The sequence below is a fragment of the Agelaius tricolor genome, unplaced genomic scaffold (assembly GCF_023055355.1).
Source record: "Agelaius tricolor isolate 1412-34295 unplaced genomic scaffold, bAgeTri1.0.p SCAF_1, whole genome shotgun sequence".
NCBI classification, from domain to species: Eukaryota; Metazoa; Chordata; class Aves; order Passeriformes; family Icteridae; genus Agelaius; species Agelaius tricolor.
In genome coordinates this window covers 110,643,572-110,661,243 of record NW_027269261.1, presented here as the reverse complement: position 1 = coordinate 110,661,243, position 17,672 = coordinate 110,643,572, and the positions used below count along the sequence as shown (strand labels likewise).

The 17,672-nt window shown below is 38.8% G+C and overlaps 1 long non-coding RNA gene across 1 annotated transcript in view; it reads right to left on the bottom strand.

Annotated features, from left to right (window-relative positions):
• The window catches only part of LOC139599797 (uncharacterized), a 337,792-nt gene extending 320,429 nt beyond the window's left edge, over nt 1-17,363 (bottom strand). The window contains exon 1 of the long non-coding RNA XR_011682310.1: nt 17,251-17,363. This is a non-coding gene — a long non-coding RNA (uncharacterized lncRNA). The remainder of the gene's footprint in view (nt 1-17,250) is intronic.
• Nucleotides 17,364-17,672: the final 309 nt, after the last annotated feature.

Genomic DNA, 17,672 nt, shown 5'->3' with positions numbered 1-17,672 from the left:
CTTCATTTCCCTCTCTGTAAATCAGCAAGAGTAAGAGCCAAGCTTTTGCTTTTCCCAGCCTCTGCCATAGGTTGTAATATCCAGGAAAGTACCAGAAGGAATAATAAGATTTCTGACAAGCAGACTCATTCCATTATGGCTAAATTACTTTGGTTTAGCCAGAATCATAAGACCAAGCTCAGCCACCAGCTGGGTACATTTCTTCAGTAGGAGCTTCTCTACATTTCAGATTTTCCCTGGAGCTCAGCTAGAAAAATCTCAAATCATTCTTGTACTCTGAATTCCTATTTCTTTTTCCCCCTCTGTTCTTTACCATCCTTATTCACTCTTTATCAATTCCTCATTTTCCCTATTTCCTTGCCTTCCTTGCTTTTTATTTTAAAATCTGTCTTTCTACTCTGGAAAGTCCCAAAGCATTTTCCAGCCTGCAGTTTTAAAGTTTGATTCCCCCATGAGTGCACATCCACTGGCAGGAGTTGAACGAATGGGATTATTCCCTCACCTCTGAAATACAGCCACTTCTGAGGTAGAGCACTGCAGCCACTCTGTCTTCAACATGTGCCTGGGTCCCTGGAGAGGGAATGAAGGATAACCTTTTCACCTGAAAGTACCTTTTTCAGATAAGCTGAATATAACTTGGAATCAAGCCAGAGCACCACAGTTAACAATTCTTTCTGAGCATAGCCTGAGATTATGACCAGAAATGTCAGAATATTCCTTTGATGTCTTTCTAATGGACCTGTAAATGGAAACTGCAAAAGTTTCATCTTCCTTTTATATGTGTGTGTATTTATTGCAGCTGTTTATGTCTGTGTATGTGTGTGTACACTCCAAGATTTTGGAAGCAGACCCCTCTGGAAAGACAAATAGATTCAAACATCCAGCCGGGAATGCTTTCACAATGGCAATCTTTTTAGTTCATTCATGTTCCAGTGGATCTCATCATATTTGCAGTGCTTTCTAATACCTCTGAGGAAAATCAAATAAAACTGTGTGCCACAGTCCCAGTAAGGTCTTCCTTCTCACAGTGTTCTGCAGTGAGATATTTTTATTTTGATGATGTGACTCTAAACACACTGTACCTCCACCTCCTCTTTTGCGGTCTTTTGCTGGGCATGGATTGTTTCTATAATTCGGTCTGGCTAAAACTCATTTAAATATCAATAAATCTACCTGTCCTCCATGTCTGTTTATGCTTTCTCTTTTGTATATATCCAATTCCCTTGCCCTTTTACAAGATCTCTGGGTCCTTACCATTAGCTACATCTATGTCTGCAGAAGTTCAGTTTCAGAGAGAAGCTTTCTGCCTCCTACCTGAAGCTTCACCATGGCCAAGACAATGAGATGAAGTCCTTTAAGTTTTCAGAAAAGACCATGAAAGGGTCAAGAATGAAGTAAATTCAGGGAAGATGCCACTTTAGATCTCAAGGTTGGATTAAAAGACGCCACTTCCATGCCTTGTACTGTCTTGCTCAATCATGTGATCAAGTCACTGTCTCATGAATTACATTGAGTGACACTGGTGAAGAAAAGACAATCTTTGAGGTTCTACAAGTTTTTTTCTGCAATTTTATGGTGAGGTGTTTTTTGCTAAACCAAAGCAGAACATCTCCAGATCTGACTTTCTGAAATTCACATAAAGTTTGCCACAGACAACCATCAGAGAGAGTAAAGTTTTTTCCTTTGGGAGCTGCAGTGCAGTTACCTTTAAATGGGAAATATCAGCAGCAAGATTGTGACAATTAATTTATTTTTCTGTATGAGTCAAAACACTGAGATTCTGGATTTCTAACCCAGATGCAAGAATCAGGAAAATCCTAGCATCGTTTTCCAGGCTTTTTTTTTTTTTTTAGAGTAAAGAAGTAGATCTATCTTTTGTATGTCTGTTGGATTGACTTTTATATTAAACTCATTGTTGTCTGGTTCATTTGATCTCCAAAGGGTGCAGGAAAATGTAGTTAATTGGTTTAAAACTCTTGTAAATAAGGAATCCTAACAGCGGCTAAGGTGTAAACAGGACAAGCAAAATTTGTTGCTTTTCCACTTTCATCAGTGTAGTAGCATCTTTACCACTGACAAAAGACACAAAACAGCAAAAGGAAATCTGGCATCAACAGAGGAAACAATACTGGGTGAGTCAGAGCCTTGTTTTTCCTTAGATCTGTCACACACACCCTTGGTGTGTCTGTGTGCACATGAATAAATACATGTGTATGCAAAAATGTGTAATGGCCTGTCTGTTATGTGTTTGTATACATTTGAATCAGGTGTAAACACCAAAGCAGTGAGGGTGCATTTGCATATTCAGGTACACTTATTTCTTGAAAAGCCACCAAAACCCCTCCTCCCTTTCTATGTTCACGCTTCCACACTTAAGTGTATAGGAGCACCCTTCCTCTCCTGTTTTTCCTTGTCAGAGCACTTTTAAAAAAAAATATGGAATTTGGTATTCCATCCTGATGGAGCACTTAAACCTACAGTGCTATTCTTTTTCCTTCCCTTTTCTTTTTTTTAAGTGTAATCAAAGAAGAGAACTGTTCCAATTTTCTTCTGCTGCTTGTGTAAATTCATGTGATGATTTCTTTGGAATGTCTCTCTAGTGTGTAGTCCTTCACTGAGTAACCACCAGGGTTCTGTGTTTAAGGAAGGTGTAAATCAGAATTAATCCAGCTCTGTCCTGACCCACCAGAGACATGAGAAAGGGCAGAACTATGATTATGTGATCTCTTAATGTGCTACAGGTATTAAAACCACAAATAAATTGTCAGGTTGCGTAAAAAAGAGGTATCTCAATTAATAATTTTCCTGCACCACAAACACTGTTTAATTTGCTAAATGAATTTTAAGTACATTTTTCCATGGTCTATTTCCACTGAAGTAAAAAGTAAATCTTTCACACTCTTCTGTATTTCTCATCATGTGAAAAGTCCCATTGAATTCACAGGATGTACGTGAGCAAATATTTAAGGTTCTACACACACTTTCTTAGCAGGATCAAAGCCTAAGGTCAAATCTCATTTCCAAAAAGCTTCTTGCCTTGTGAATCAAAGCAGATTTAGTGTAAAAGAAATTCTTAGGATTGCCTTCTCTTTCCATTCAGCCATGAAATAACCCATATCTCTTGGAAAAAAATAGGTTTTGGGCACAAAAATCTTCCAGGAGAAGGAAGATGAGGAACACAAGACTGTATGACATATTGTTTGTTTCGAGACAAAACGATGAATCTGTGATTTCTTAATAATGGTGTAAAATGCTATATTTTAAATGCATACACCTACAAACTCTTAATCAAAACATTTTCCTACTATACACTATTTGTTTTTCTGTCTGTAAGATGTCACCTTAGGCTGATACTCTAAACTAAGCAGTTCTGCTCTGAAAAATACTCAATATTTGAGCCAGTTTTATCTTGTCATATTCACCTCCTGCTTTCCATATATTTGAAGAGGGTTTTTTTCCCAGGGTTTCCTGTGAAAACTCATTCATGATTTTGGCACAAGAATTTCCTGGTATGATGTGTGTTTTGGGTAGCACAGGAAGGAACTGTTCCCCCGTATCTCATCAAGTTGCATCAGCCTTGGGGCTAATACCTGCAGGTTGCTCCTTTGCTAGTAAATTAGTAGGACAATGGAATTAGGGCAATGGAATCAGATGCCAAAATCACCTGTTTATAGAAATGTATAAATAGAGTGGTCCTTGGTATCTTTTGGCATGGACCAGTTTGCACTCATCCCCTTCAAATAGAGAGTGCTGTGGTTGGTCTCAGCACTATTCCAGAGGAGCAGAAGGGTGAGACCAGTCTATTTTGAAAGATAAAAGACATTTATAAATGTGGCCAGAGAGGAAGATCTGGCAGTTTCAGTTTACTGGGAGAAAATTTGCCCTAAATTCCATCAAAATGCTTTAAATGATTCTCTGACTGCCTGCCAGAGGAGGCTTTGCCTCTACTGCTCCCAAATGTTCTTCAATCCCCATGTGCAAGTCAGATCCCAGCCATGGCTTTGCTGGGAAAGGCCCAGGGTGGATTTTGAGGACAGACAGACATGCAGGAGTCTCTGTATACCCACATAGATGCAAATATGTTTACATATATATGTCCTTATCCAGAATGGAATTTAGAGTGCAAGCTTGATGCAAACAAATGGAAGAAAAATGAAAAACTTCTTGACATTCACATTTGTTTGAGGTATAGGGGGTGTCAGAATGAGAAAAATAACTGCATAAATTCATAAATTCAAACAGAATTTTGTTTTTCTGGTTATAGGCAAACTAAGCACATGAATTTATATCCTCCACTGAGCAATATCTATACGGTTACTGTAGAGCAATTTTGTCTTCAGATTAGTTAGGGGTAATTCTATTTTGGTTTATAAAGTCAATGGAGCATAGCATTGTCACAGGATAGTGGTCTCCCACTGCTACCTCGTTTAAGCAATCAAGCAAAAAATAAAGCATATGTTACACCTTGTAATGTATTTCTCATTCTTGTATCCTTACACTATTTTCATTGTCATAATGATCCAGTATGTCTTTATCTGCTTGGACTTTTTATATAAGTTAGCTTCTCTCTAAGGTTTACAAATGAATAATTTAACCAACAGCCATGTACTATATATTATTTTTTCACCCAGAAGCACAGCCTTCCTGAGTTCCAGTCCACAGAAGATGGTTCAGCTACAAGAGGAATGGCCTACATCTGACAGCAAGCTTGGGCTGCTGCTCCTGTCGCCTGCCTGGTCGGTGCTGTGTTAGGTGAGCCTCAGTCACTGTGCTCTTCCCAAAAGAGTGACTTCCACAGACTGATTCTGACACACAGGAGGCTAGCAAGGCACCTGAGGCTGGTGTTCAGCAGGATTCCAGGGAAACAGTGTGTGACTCTTGTAGGAAATGAGAAATGAGATCAACCCTTCTCCCACTCGGCTGAAAAAATGCGAGGGCAGGTTTACGCGTAAAGCATTTGATGCAGATCAAAATGACTGTGCTGAATCCCTGGTTCAGCCCTGTGAGACTTTGGGTGAGAGACTTTGCTTCAGAAGCGCTTAGGATGATGCTAAAACATGCCAAAACCTATGAAAATTTCTAGAAGTCCAAAAAGCCTAAAAATTTTCTAAAACCCTAAAAGCCATTAGGAGCTATGGGCCTTGTTAGTTCTCTTTTGCTTTATTACCATTAAGAAATAATTGCAAGGTGAAAAAAAAAAAGAGTATTTTTTCTCTCTCTGCTTTTTCTATCCAGATGGAAAACATCATTGCTGACACACTTCATGCCACTACACATTCATACTAATCTCTCTCATAAGCAGCTCAGAAAGGTGCTGCTGAGGCAGTATAACCAAATAATAGGAATCTACAGTCACAGTTTCGAAGCTAAGATGTGAAGTCTCAGTTAAGTTTCTTAAACATCAATGCCTCTAATTAAATTCTAAATACCTTACAGTATTCTACTTCTCCTCCACCCATCAGTGCTGAAGAGTACAAAACCCATCCATGTCCTGCGCCACAGATGCCACCCTGTTGGTGTTTCAACCATCTTTGGTCTTTTCAAATGGCACCAAATGTCAGTGCAGAGTCAGTCCTTGGTGTACTCTCAATTTGTTCATCAGTAAAGACAGGACATTTTTCCTGAACATTTAATATAATTGGCCTTTGTTACTCTCTTCTGGTGGTGTTATTAGTGTGTTATTATTTCATAGATTTCTTTAAAAGGTGTTTAGGGGTATATCTCCTATATCCTTAAAGCCTTAAGGAGAATAAAATTGCAAAATTTTGCTGTGAGGGTGGTGAGGCCCTGGCCAGGTTGCCCAGAGAAGTTGTGGCTGCTCCATCCCCGAAGTGTCCAAGGCCAGGTTGGATGGGGCTTGGAGCAGCCTGGGATATGAAAGGTGTCCCTGCCCATGGTAAGGGGTTGGAATGAGATGATCTTTCAGGTCCCTTCCAAACCAAACCGTTCTGTGATGCTTGCCCTACTCCGTGGTACAGTGCCAATAGTAGTAGACATGCTGCTGGAATTATATTTTTTTTAATCTTGGGTGGAATTGGGGAACCTAGGAAGTCTGAAAGATCATTTGAAGTTCTGTGCTGTGAATTGAATGAACTTTTGTTTTGTGTTTTTTACAGTATGTTGCACATAAAAAACTTTGCCCATGACCAGTACTCTTGAGAAGGCTGATGAAAGAAACACTGACTTGTTGCAAACTATATTTTTATATCAGTAGGAAATAGAAGAGGCAAATTTCAGTTCTGCAAGTCCAGACTGCAAAATTCTTATTCCTTTAAGCTGCACCAGGATGTGAGGAGTGCAAGGGAATTAACAATATGATATAACTTCAGAAATGTTCCTTCTTTGAAGAAGGGTCTGGTCCAGATGATCATTCAAGATTCCTTGCAACCTAAATGGTTCTATGACTTAATTATTTTTCTTTCTCCATTTGGGAATTCCCTGTAGTGAATTAACATATATGTGGTACTGATAATCTAGAGCCTGAGCCTAGAAACAAAACAAAGAGTCAGTCAAATTAACTGCAGCATTTAGATGAAAAAAAAATCCTTTGTCAAGTTCACTGTTTTCTTTGTACATCTACAACAGAATTGCCATATTTTGATCCCTTTTTCAGCCAAGAGCTCAATGGAAGTCAATGTAACTCCAAGCTGCATTACAAAGGTTTTATCTCAGTTTCCAAGGCTAACTATATATGCAAGTCACAGACTCTCGATTTTGTACTGAGAAACCCAAGATTTATTTTTTTTTTTTCCTCTGTCAGAAGCCAGGACACTAATCCTGGAAAAAGAAAAAAAAATATTGATCCCATACCTATTAATTTAAAAATATGTGGTTTTGAACTCAAGCTGGCTTTGAGGAAGCTGTAATGAATACGAGTCACGATCCAGCATACTTTACTTCTTTTGACTAATGCCCTTTTCCATAGGAACTGTGAAAGGGAAAAAAATATCTTCTTTTGCCGTGATTCTTTCTTATTTATATACACACTCTGGGGCAAATGACTTTCCTGTCACTGGAGGGACATCAAAAAGGAAAGCAGTCACAAATTTCTCACAGAGCTGAACTTCCTGGAATACTTTACTTGGCTTCCAGAAAATATTATTTAAAAAAGTGGTTTCTCAGTTTCACTTGCTCCTTGAGGCAGGTGGAACTGAGAAATAGCTAAAGGGGTGGTTCCATAACTAAAGAATTGTCTAGAGTATTTTATCTTGATTTTTTAAAGTATTCAGATCTGTCTTTTCAGACTTGTTTGTTATTAGTTGAACTTCCTGCTGATATTTTTATATATTTTTTAATTCCCTCCTTAAAACAACATGAGTGAGACTAATTTTCAAGAAATTATTAATGCTTTTTTTTTTTCTTTTGTATTGGGTATTTTGAGACCAGCATTTTGAGTTCATCAGAAAATCTTAGGTGCACAAGGGGTCTTAAGAATTTAAATGTGTTTGGCTTACTGCTAATTTCTATTCATAATCAGGAGATGAGAGAGTGATTTTTATTTGTTTCTATTTCATCCCTTGAACATTATCATTAGACCTGATTCAGCACCTATTCTGTGATAATTCAAGTGGTGAAAATCCAGTCAATATTGGTGATAAAAGATGACTAGTAAATTGAGTGAGGTTTTTTTTTTTTCAAAAGGTTTTATAAAGTTAATACTAGCTAGAGAATGACAATATTAAACAATGAAAATTGCTACAGAAGACATAAACTTTTATCTCATAGATTGAAACATAATTCCAGGCAAAACCTCCTCCTCTGTTACCAAGCTCTAGTTTTAAAAAACACGGTGTTCTGATTGGAGGTACTGCTCTCCAACACTCTTTAATAATTTGAAAAAAAACCCAGAAGAAAATAATAATAAAGGAATTTTGCCAGGAAATATATTTATTTCTGTTCTGGAAGATTATTGCATGGCCTTATGGGAGCAATGAGATGGGCACTTCTGGAATCTCCTGCACCCTTTGGAACAGATCACATTATCCATAAAATATTAAAACCTTAATTCTGGGTAAGTGGTGATAGGATTTCTGTAGCTTCTCAGAAGATAAAATCCAACTCTTTTGTAAGTTTGGACTTCTGTATTTGGATCATATAATAAGGTTCTTGTGCATGTCCCCCAAAGCCTGGGGTTGTCTACTCTCTCTCTTCAATAGAGTTTGAATATAATACCTTATCCCATCTTTTTCCCACCAATGATTTCACCCTTGCCCTAGGCCAGTAGACCACCTTCAAATAATTTTTGGCTTTAGTTGCCAAGTTATGGAAGACTTCTTTCATTTCCATTGGGTATATATTATATATTAGTCTGCTAGAAATATATATATATATATATATATATATATATATATATATATATATATATATACACATGTATAAAAAATATGATTGGTATTAGATCATACTACTGGATATATATATATATATACACACATTACACTGTACTGGAGTGCTGGATCCATGCAGTCGAGCGAAATCCTTTCTCAGCTATTGTAATTTGAATCTTCCTGCCTAACAGTATTTTTACCAAAGGCATTCCTACTGCTGGGGAGTTTAAACCTTACTTACAAATCCTCTGTTTCTGTGTGGCAAGGAGTATTTTCTCCAACAGATCCTAAATGCACTGTGAGTGATCAAAGTGTCAAAGTGTTGACTAAAATTTATAACATGAATCCAGTGCATTTCTCTTTCATCAGTGAAAGTCCTTCAGAGAGGTTTTTAAGAGCATCTCTCAAGAAGTCAGTCAGAGTTAGTGCAGGGGGTTTAGAATTAAGGAATGGTAATTTTGATAGCAATTGTTCTTGGTCAATAATTTTTTCCCTGTGAGGGTGGGGAGGCACAGGTTGCCCAGAGAAGCTGTGGCTGCCCCATCCCTGGAAGTGTCCAAGGCCAGGATGGATGAGGCTTGGATGGATGAGGCTGGGATAGTGGAAGGTGTCCCTGCCCATGGCAGGGGGCTGGAATGAGATGAGCTTTAAAACATCCCTTCCAACTCAAACTGTTCTATTCATTCTGTGTAGTTGAACTTCTGGGTATGTGACTTAGTTTCATTGAGTGCTGTCATGCTACTCCAAGTAGTAAAAAATCCCACATCCTTTCCTGCACCTTCACTGCTCTAACTGTATACACAAAACACATTAGTGCACTTGAATTTGTATTCAGGACAAACTACTAGTTCTAACCTAATTTCCTTATAGATGTTACAGACCTCTAGTTTAACTACAGCAGTATCCTGCCCTTGCCTTCACCTTACACAAGAAACACTCTCTAATTTGATAAAAACCCACACATTTATTTTACATTGCCAGACAAATTTTATTGCAAAGGGGAAGCTGTTGCAAAGGGGGCAGGGAGGGTTTCTTTCCAAGGGTAACAAGCTGCCAGACAGCAGAAATTCAGTTTTGGTCCCTAAGATGCTGGAGCAATTGAGCCAGGCTCGAATCTCTCTAAGGCATCCCTGCAACGATGTAAATATGAGAAGCCACAAAGGTGACCTAGAGTTCTCTTCTTCCTCCCATCTCTGGGGTGGAAAATTTTCTGCCGTCGCCTCTAGATGTGGTTTCTGCCAACCCATTTTCATCTTTGCCTACAGAAGTCTCCGTGGAGGCTGGTAGAAAGGGATGGCTGGGCACTGAGAACTTGTCGTATTTACTACTTTATCCTCCACCAGTCTGCAGGGGAAAAAAGTTGCTGTGAAAGGTGAATAGATGGAGCAGGAAAAGTGTCTGACTTTGGAACGGAACATTTAGTACAGAGACTTTCAGACTTTATAAAATTTCAGCTACAGCTCTTTTCTCCTCCCCATACACAGACAAAATCCAGCCAGCATCTCAACCAACCTTTCAGAACCTTTTTCTGGCTTGAGGCTAATTGCAGCTCTGCATTCTGGGAAATACAGGGGGTGTCCCAGCCATTGAAACCAAGTCTTAATTTCGACCTGCTTTCCCTCCTTATTAAACTGTTGGTAATTTGGTACATGAGAGGGCTGCTCCTGCAAGCAAGAGACACGGCCCCCTCTCCATCCTCTTATACTACAAAGCTTGCATTTTTCATAGTGGATTAGCAAGTCTAGACATCTTATAAAATGTCAATGAACGTATGGATCTTCAGTGTATATTTCTCAGGAGAGCTCTGCTTGTTTGCAATGCCGCTCTCCCAGCCCGATCAATACAGCCACAACAGCCTTCTGCATTTTCTGTCAGAAAACAGAACCCTTCTCATTGGATTTTTTATTTTTTTCTCTTCTTCTTTCCAAGGCAGTTAATCAAATAGTGGAGGCAGAGAAAACAGAGGATGGGCGGGGAGTTGGATGGTATGCCGAGCACCCAGGGAAGTTGTGAATAAAGTGTTTTATTTTAATTATTATTACTAACCACAGAGGCACAATAAGAATTATCAGGAGGAAAATCATACCTCAGGGGCGAGACAAGGACTGGGGAAGAGAAGGGAGAGGAGGAGCAGCTGAGTGCAAGAACCCCCATGGGATGTGATTATCTCCTGATAACAACATCCCCAGACTTATTGCTATTATGAAATTTCATTTCTCCATTTTTTTAATATACACAGATACATATATAAATTATTTAGGTGGAGTATTTCAATTCCCCACAAACTGCGAGTTTGCATTAAAATGCTTCAACTGTGAGATTCCCAGGTATATTAATTTCCACTCTTTGAGGATGTTGAGCAGTCCATCAGAATAAACTCTTCATCCTCGGCTGTTTTATGATATTATTACAATGTATTTTAGTTGGGGAATAGTGGGTGGAACAAGTTTTCAGAGAAATAGTCTTGTTTGGGTTCCATTTGGTTGCTGGAGGGGAAAACTCCACATAAAACGACTCTGGCTGTTCAGTAGGGCATCCTGATTTCTTCTTATTATTATTTTTTCCCCAGCACAGTTATATTTCTTGTGTCCTTTTAAGAAGTCCCAAGTCCCCTCCCCACCTACTCTAATAACAGAAAGGGGGGATTGCAGTCACAAGACACAGGGACCTCAAGGACTGCATTCAGCTATGTGTTTTGTATGTTGAGTTTTCTAGCAATTATATATAAAAATGCAAACAGGTTTATGTTGTTACTGAAATCAATTTCACAATTTCACTTGTGATTGCAAATTTTTTAGTGCTGAAAGGTACTTTAAAAATCCACTTCATTTTTTTGTTAGACTGGCCCAGACTATGTTAGTTTTTTCTAAATTCCTTTTAATTTTCCAGTAGCTTTTATTTCAATTCTAGGCTCTGACTGCAGCTCACAGATGTCATTTTTGGTTAAAGTTCATAGAATCAACAAATGGTTTGGGTTGAAAGGGAACTTAAAGATCATCTTATTCCAGCCCCCTGCCATGAGAAGGGACACCTTCCACTAGAACAGATTTCTCAGGAATCACTGCAAATCACAGGGATCACTTTGCTTATTGGGTGAGCTTTAAAGCCCTTTGGATGTAGTGAAAAACTCTGTAGCAACTTTAACATGAGGGCTTGGTGTCAATCACATAAGAGGGTGGAGAATATTTTTCTTCCATTCTCATTAAGTTCAAAAATTCCTTAAATAATTCCTTTGTATTGGTTGTTTTGGTTTTTTGTAATCCCAAAAATTCAACATCATGGAAAACACTGTGGAGTTTAATGTGGTCAAAACCACAGAAAGCTGCACAGGATCAAGTGAGCTAAATCTTTTTTCATGAAGTTTGGCATTCTTTTTCTCTTTTCTTGCCTATGTGTTCTTTCCCTTTTCTATTCCCTTTTCTAAATTATTCTATTCCCTTTTCCCTAAAGCTATTCCCTTTTCTAAATTATTCCCTATGGAATTATTTGGGAAACCTGCAGAAATATTTGGGGGAAGGTATTATACTAAGCCAGCACAGAGTTTAGGGAAATTTTAAGCCAGAACAAAAAGACATTTAATACTCTTAGATCTGTGGTTATGGTTTTGATATGTTCTTCTTTTCTCTTCCATATCAGAATGAGTGAGAGCCTGGGAGTGTAATATTCAGTTCCAGTTTGTTACCTGATAAGGCTTTGACAATTATATTTTGCTATGAAATTATTTGCAGAAGGGAAAATTCAGACTGGGAAAGAAAAATTCTACACTCTGATGAAGACAATACTGATTCTTACTTTCATTTCTGCATTTGCAGCAATTTCACTGCTTGATTTGTGTGTTGTTTTGATGTTTTTTATCTCTGCTGACATCTCTGGAGCAATGCCTGATACACATTTGTTCAGGCAAAATCCCAATCAGCCCTGCAGAATTCATCTAATTGTTCCCCTTCACTAATGTAGCACACAGGCATAAAAAGTGAACTGAAGACAATGTTTCCTAGACGTCTTTTTAATCTACTTGAATTATTTTCTGAGAAAGGAACCCAACACTACTCCACTTTTAATTAAATGAGCAATTTCTTTCAGCTGTAGAGATCACAATACAATTGCAACCTACAGACTCACTGATCTTAGTTGCTCTGACATCACTAAGAAAATCTTATACCACTAAAAAGCAAATGTAATACTACAGATCCTCATCTTACATAACCTTCTTCAGCTCAGTTGAAATCATTGGAATCATATTTTTATTCCAACCCTGGTGATGCTCTAGCTCAGCATCAGCATCACAAGGTTAAGTATCAGGATCAGGTATCAGGATCAGCATCACAAGGATACATACAGACAAAAAATGAAATAAAAGTTAAAAATAAATAAACACACATACACATGCACATACATGTATATATACACACATATTTATATGTTTATGCTCAGGAATAAAGTTGCAGAAGATTCAAGATTTCAGGAAATTCCATAATTTTGGATATGAAGGGAGAAGGCCAGGCATCTGAAACCCAGTCTGAGTGGATGCTCTCAGAGCAGTCACCCCTCTGCCTGTGAGCCTCAGAGAGTTTTGCAGCACAAGGGTGATACAATGGATGCATTGCTGGCTCTGTGTGGCCTGCTCTGATTTGTTCTGCCTAGTGCTGAATCACTGAGGGGTCTTGTGTAAAAGGCAGCAATAAGGTTTAAAAAAAAAGTTGAAAACCTTAGAGGTTCTATGCAAACCTAATTGTAACAGATTTAGGAACATGATGCTGTTTTGACAGAAGCCCTAGCAGAGACACCAAACAGGTACATAGCCAAGTACCACAAAATCATTTTGGTTGGACAAGACCTCTGAGATCAATGAGCCCAAACTTTAAAAGCTGGAGTAAAGTAAGTATTAAAGTGCTATTACTTTAAGTATGTGATGGATATGCAAACATTTTGCTTTGTTAGAGCACAGAAACACTCAGTCCAAACACCTCTAAAAGACCTGAAATAATTTGCCTCTCTAAAAATGTTTCAAGTCATTTTGAAGTTGGACAGGGGAATGTTGTGACCATAAACAACTACACCCTTAAGAGGGTGTAGCTAATTTTCAAAAGAGGGATGCACTACACAGAGTTCAAAGTAATGCCACAAAACTGATCCTTGGGTTGGAAAACAAGCTCTGCAATATCAGGCTTAAGGACTCAACTCAGATTATCAAAGGGAGAGTAGAGAGGTGAGTTGATCACTGTGTAAGGTGCTTAAAAATGTTTGATAGCAGGGAACTTGCCATCCCTGCTAACAAGAGCATAACAACATCTCATGTCTGGAAGATGAAGTTTACATAAATACAGTTTATTTAAATAAGATGGAATTCCCTGGCACTGAGAGGATGTTTCTGAATTTTAGCCTGATATTTGTTGTAAGATAATTTTTTTTTTTGAGGGAATATCTTGGCTGTTGATGATTTGCTTTCCTCGAAACGTAAGAGGCTGTTTGACACTAGAAACAAGATATAAAAGACAGAATTATTTTGATCCCTGTTCTCTACATGCTTGCCATCTACACAGAGCTGGGTGTTTTGAGTGAGATTTGTTCAGTTCTTATCAGCTCTTCAAGAATATGACCTCCCTCTAGTCTATGGGGTTTTTAGCACTCAAACTCTTCTCCCAACACATTTTGTCTTCCGCTTGTCTGTGTTGAATTTCATCTGCCATTGTGTTGCCCAATTACCTACAGTAGTTTAGTTAGGTCCACCTGGAGCTCCCACCAATCCTCTTGGGCCCCGATAACCTAAATAATTTTATGTCTGTGTCATAATAGCCATAAAATAATTCTGTGTCAAAACAATTTTGTAAATTGGTGTTTCAACATTTGTCCTGAGTGCAGCTGAACAAAACCCTTTGTGTATAGCTCCAGTCTTTGCGCCTCAAGGACTCCCCTATTATACACCTGTTCTTGACAGATTGAGGCCTAAAACAGGAGAGCTTAGTCACATATTAACCAGCAGGAAGAAAGTCTCTCCTTTTTATTAATGCCTGCCTACGAGTTCAGTGTTTGGAATGCAGTCCTACCTATAAATCAACATCAGAGACTACAACCCAGTGTGTTCAAGAGCTTTGTTTAAACATCAAAAGAAGAACACAGACAAGCGCTATGGTAGAAATATAACTAATCACTTGCAAATACATCTTTCCTGTCAGTAGGAGCTTAACCTTTTTGTTTAATGTTACTGCAGGAAAATGCATTTATTTACAGTCTATCTATTTTCTTTAAAGCAATAGACAGGTTTGCTATGAAAAATGATCATATTTATTACTGCAATAACACAAACAGGATTTAAGAAGTGTTCAGTTGCAGGAGATTTATGGAATCTTGGGAATTTCAAGGCTTCACAATGATTAACAAGAGCAGGAATTACTGAGATTGCTGAACGTGTTTGGCCATCCCATCACTTGATAAAACAACAGTTTACTAAAAAGAAGAAATATATGTAGGGCTTTTGCTCATTTGTTGACTAGTAATGAGCACAACATGATTGCATGTGGCACATTGATTAGATCAAATTAACTTCACACTCTTCTCCTGTCTTTCTTAGCTCGTAGGGGACTCCACTAGGATTTAGCCACAGTGTGCAGAAAATCCTAGAATCTATAGACCATTCCCTTTAATTTGAATGCTGCAGATTATGGATAAAAGATTGGTCACTTCTAGGATTTAAGACTTCAAAGGAAAGGAAAATAAAGAGAGACACAGAGGGGAAAAATAGAAACAAAGAGCTCCTGTGAGAAAGAAGGGGAAATGCAGAATCTTACAAGATGTGGGGCTGGGTTCGATAGAGCTCCTGAATCTGATTTTCCACTTACTCACACAAACTCCACTGAACTCAATGGCATTACTCCTCTTTTACACATTGGGAAGAGAAAGCAGAATCAACCCCATTTTTCTACTGTAGCGTAGTTCATTGCCAGCAAACATGCAAAAAAAAAAAAAAATCACAACATTCCTGGTTTGCTTTCATCTTTTGGGCTTGATGGTGTTTCAGTCAATACAAGTTTGTCATTGATCAGCAGCACGCGCTTTGTCAGCGGGATCAGGACCTCTGCATTCCTTGTAATCTGTTTTGTAGATAACAAAAAGTGCTCTTCCCAAAGGTGTGGGTTCTAATGCAAAAATAAATTTTAAAAAATGGTGGTACATTGGGTACTGGGCCTTCCTTCAGATGATGAAAGTTTTCTTAGCTCTGTCCAGATACAAACCTTCCAGTGGGGTTGGTCAGCTCCAGAGTATTCAGCTCCAGCTGGGAAACTCTGGGTTGCATTGCATTGCACTGCCCACCTTAGAGTCCAAGGTCTCACCATCTGTTGTGGTTTAACCCCTGTAGGAAGCTGCTCATTCACCTCCCCCTGGCTCAAAGAGGGAGAGAATCAGAGAGGTAATAATGAGGCATCTTGCTGGACAAAATAAAGACAGTTTTATAGGTAGAGTAAAATCTGTGGGGAAAGGCAAAGCAAAATAAGGAATTCATTCCCCACTTTCTGTGAGAAGACAGGTGTTCAGTCACATCCAAGGAAACAAGACTCCATCACATGTAAGGTCTGCTTGAGAAGACAAATGACATAAAGCTGAACAATCCCCACCCTTCCTTCTTCTTCCCAGCAGCTTTTATTGCCATCCAGGACACCATCTGCTCTGGATTATCCCTTTGGTCAGTTGGGGTCATCTTTGCCCCCTTCCAACTCCTTCTGCACCTACAGCCTCCTTTCTGGTAGGGTGGGGTGAGGAACAGAAAGACCCTGACTCTGTGCAAGCCCTGTTTAGCAGCAACAAAAATATCCTTGCCTGACCAACACTATTTCCAGCACAAAACCTAAACACAGCCCCAGCTACTGTGAAGAATGTTACCCCAGCCAAAACCAGCACAGCCTCTCCCTTGAGCAGACACACAGCCCTGTGGTGTGGAGTCACAGGACATGATGGACCTGCCTCCACTCTCCACATGCATTTATTCCTTCCCTCCATCTCACTTTTGGCCTCAATAGATATTTTTCTCCTATCTCCCAGAGGCTTTGTGTCACTCAGTTTGGTCCTCTCACTTCAATCCCACTCTGAGTCAAGAGCACTGGCTCCTTTTTAGAGGCTTTTCCACCATCTGAAGAGAAAATGGAGCCCAAATTCTGATGGCAGAAATCTCAACTTCCCCTTGAACTCAAGGAAAGAACTTCAGTGGGTGCTGTACAACTAAATTAGGCAACGGCCATGTTCCTAAATTTGAAGCCATGAATTAGTTTATGTCTTCTACTCTCTAAGCCTTTCTTTTTCAAGTTTTGTTCTTTCTACTCTTTCCTACATTTTCTCTCCATTCTTAATACCATCAGGTAGCAGAGGTCTCTTCTTTCCATCGCTAGTTCCTGACTCTTCATATCCTTCCACTTCTGCTCCACTGTGCATCTCAAAAATGAACTGAAAAGCAAAAATTATGACTTTCTATGGGTTTTTATTCCTCAGTTTGAGTTTTTTCTAGTATTTTGGCCTAGTAGCTGTTTATTCCCTATTCCAGTAGACCACTTCAGGCTTCAATTTAAATGAAAGCTGCCCTGACAAATAAGACTGCCATGAATTGCCCCTGTCCTAATGTAAGCTACAGTGCTTTCATTTCCTGGAGTGCTAATGGTAAAAACACAGCACTAGTGAGCATCACAGGCTGTACAATGCATTATAAATAAAGGTACATGCACTACAGTATTCAAGATAAAAGGTATTAAGCTTACTGTAGGGGTACTGTAAAATTTAGTGCTCAGTAGAATATGCTAGTAGTCCCTAAAACAGCAGTCAGATACTCACCAGGCACAAAGACAAAGCAAATTCAAGAAAGAAACTGTCAATAGCACAAGCTCTAGAAACCTTCAAAGGGTTCAGGTCTGTTCTATTTGCTCTTATTCTGTTACACTTTTTCTTTTCTTTTCTTTTTTTTTTTTTTTTTTTTTTTTTTTTTTTTTTTTTTTTTTTTTTTTTTTTTTTTTTTTTTTTTTTTTTTTTTTTTTTGGTGAGCTGCTCCATTGAAATCTTGGTGTGGAAAAAAAAGAAGTATTGTGGAAAAAGCCAGCACCTGCAAACTCTGCAAAAGAGCTCTTGCCAAAACCATGCTGCTTGAGATCCCAATCGGTTCAATAATGCTCAAATAAATGTACACCCTCCTTGGGCTGTAACCCCTCCTGCAGTTTTAGCTCTGGGTTGATGCAGTACCTGACTCTCCAGGATCCTGGAGAGCCCAGTTTCCCAAGCTGAAACAGAAAATAAATCTTGTCTGTGCCTTCACTTCATTGACTGCAAATTTTATGAAGCTTGTCAAGGCCAAGTGCCAGTTCCTAC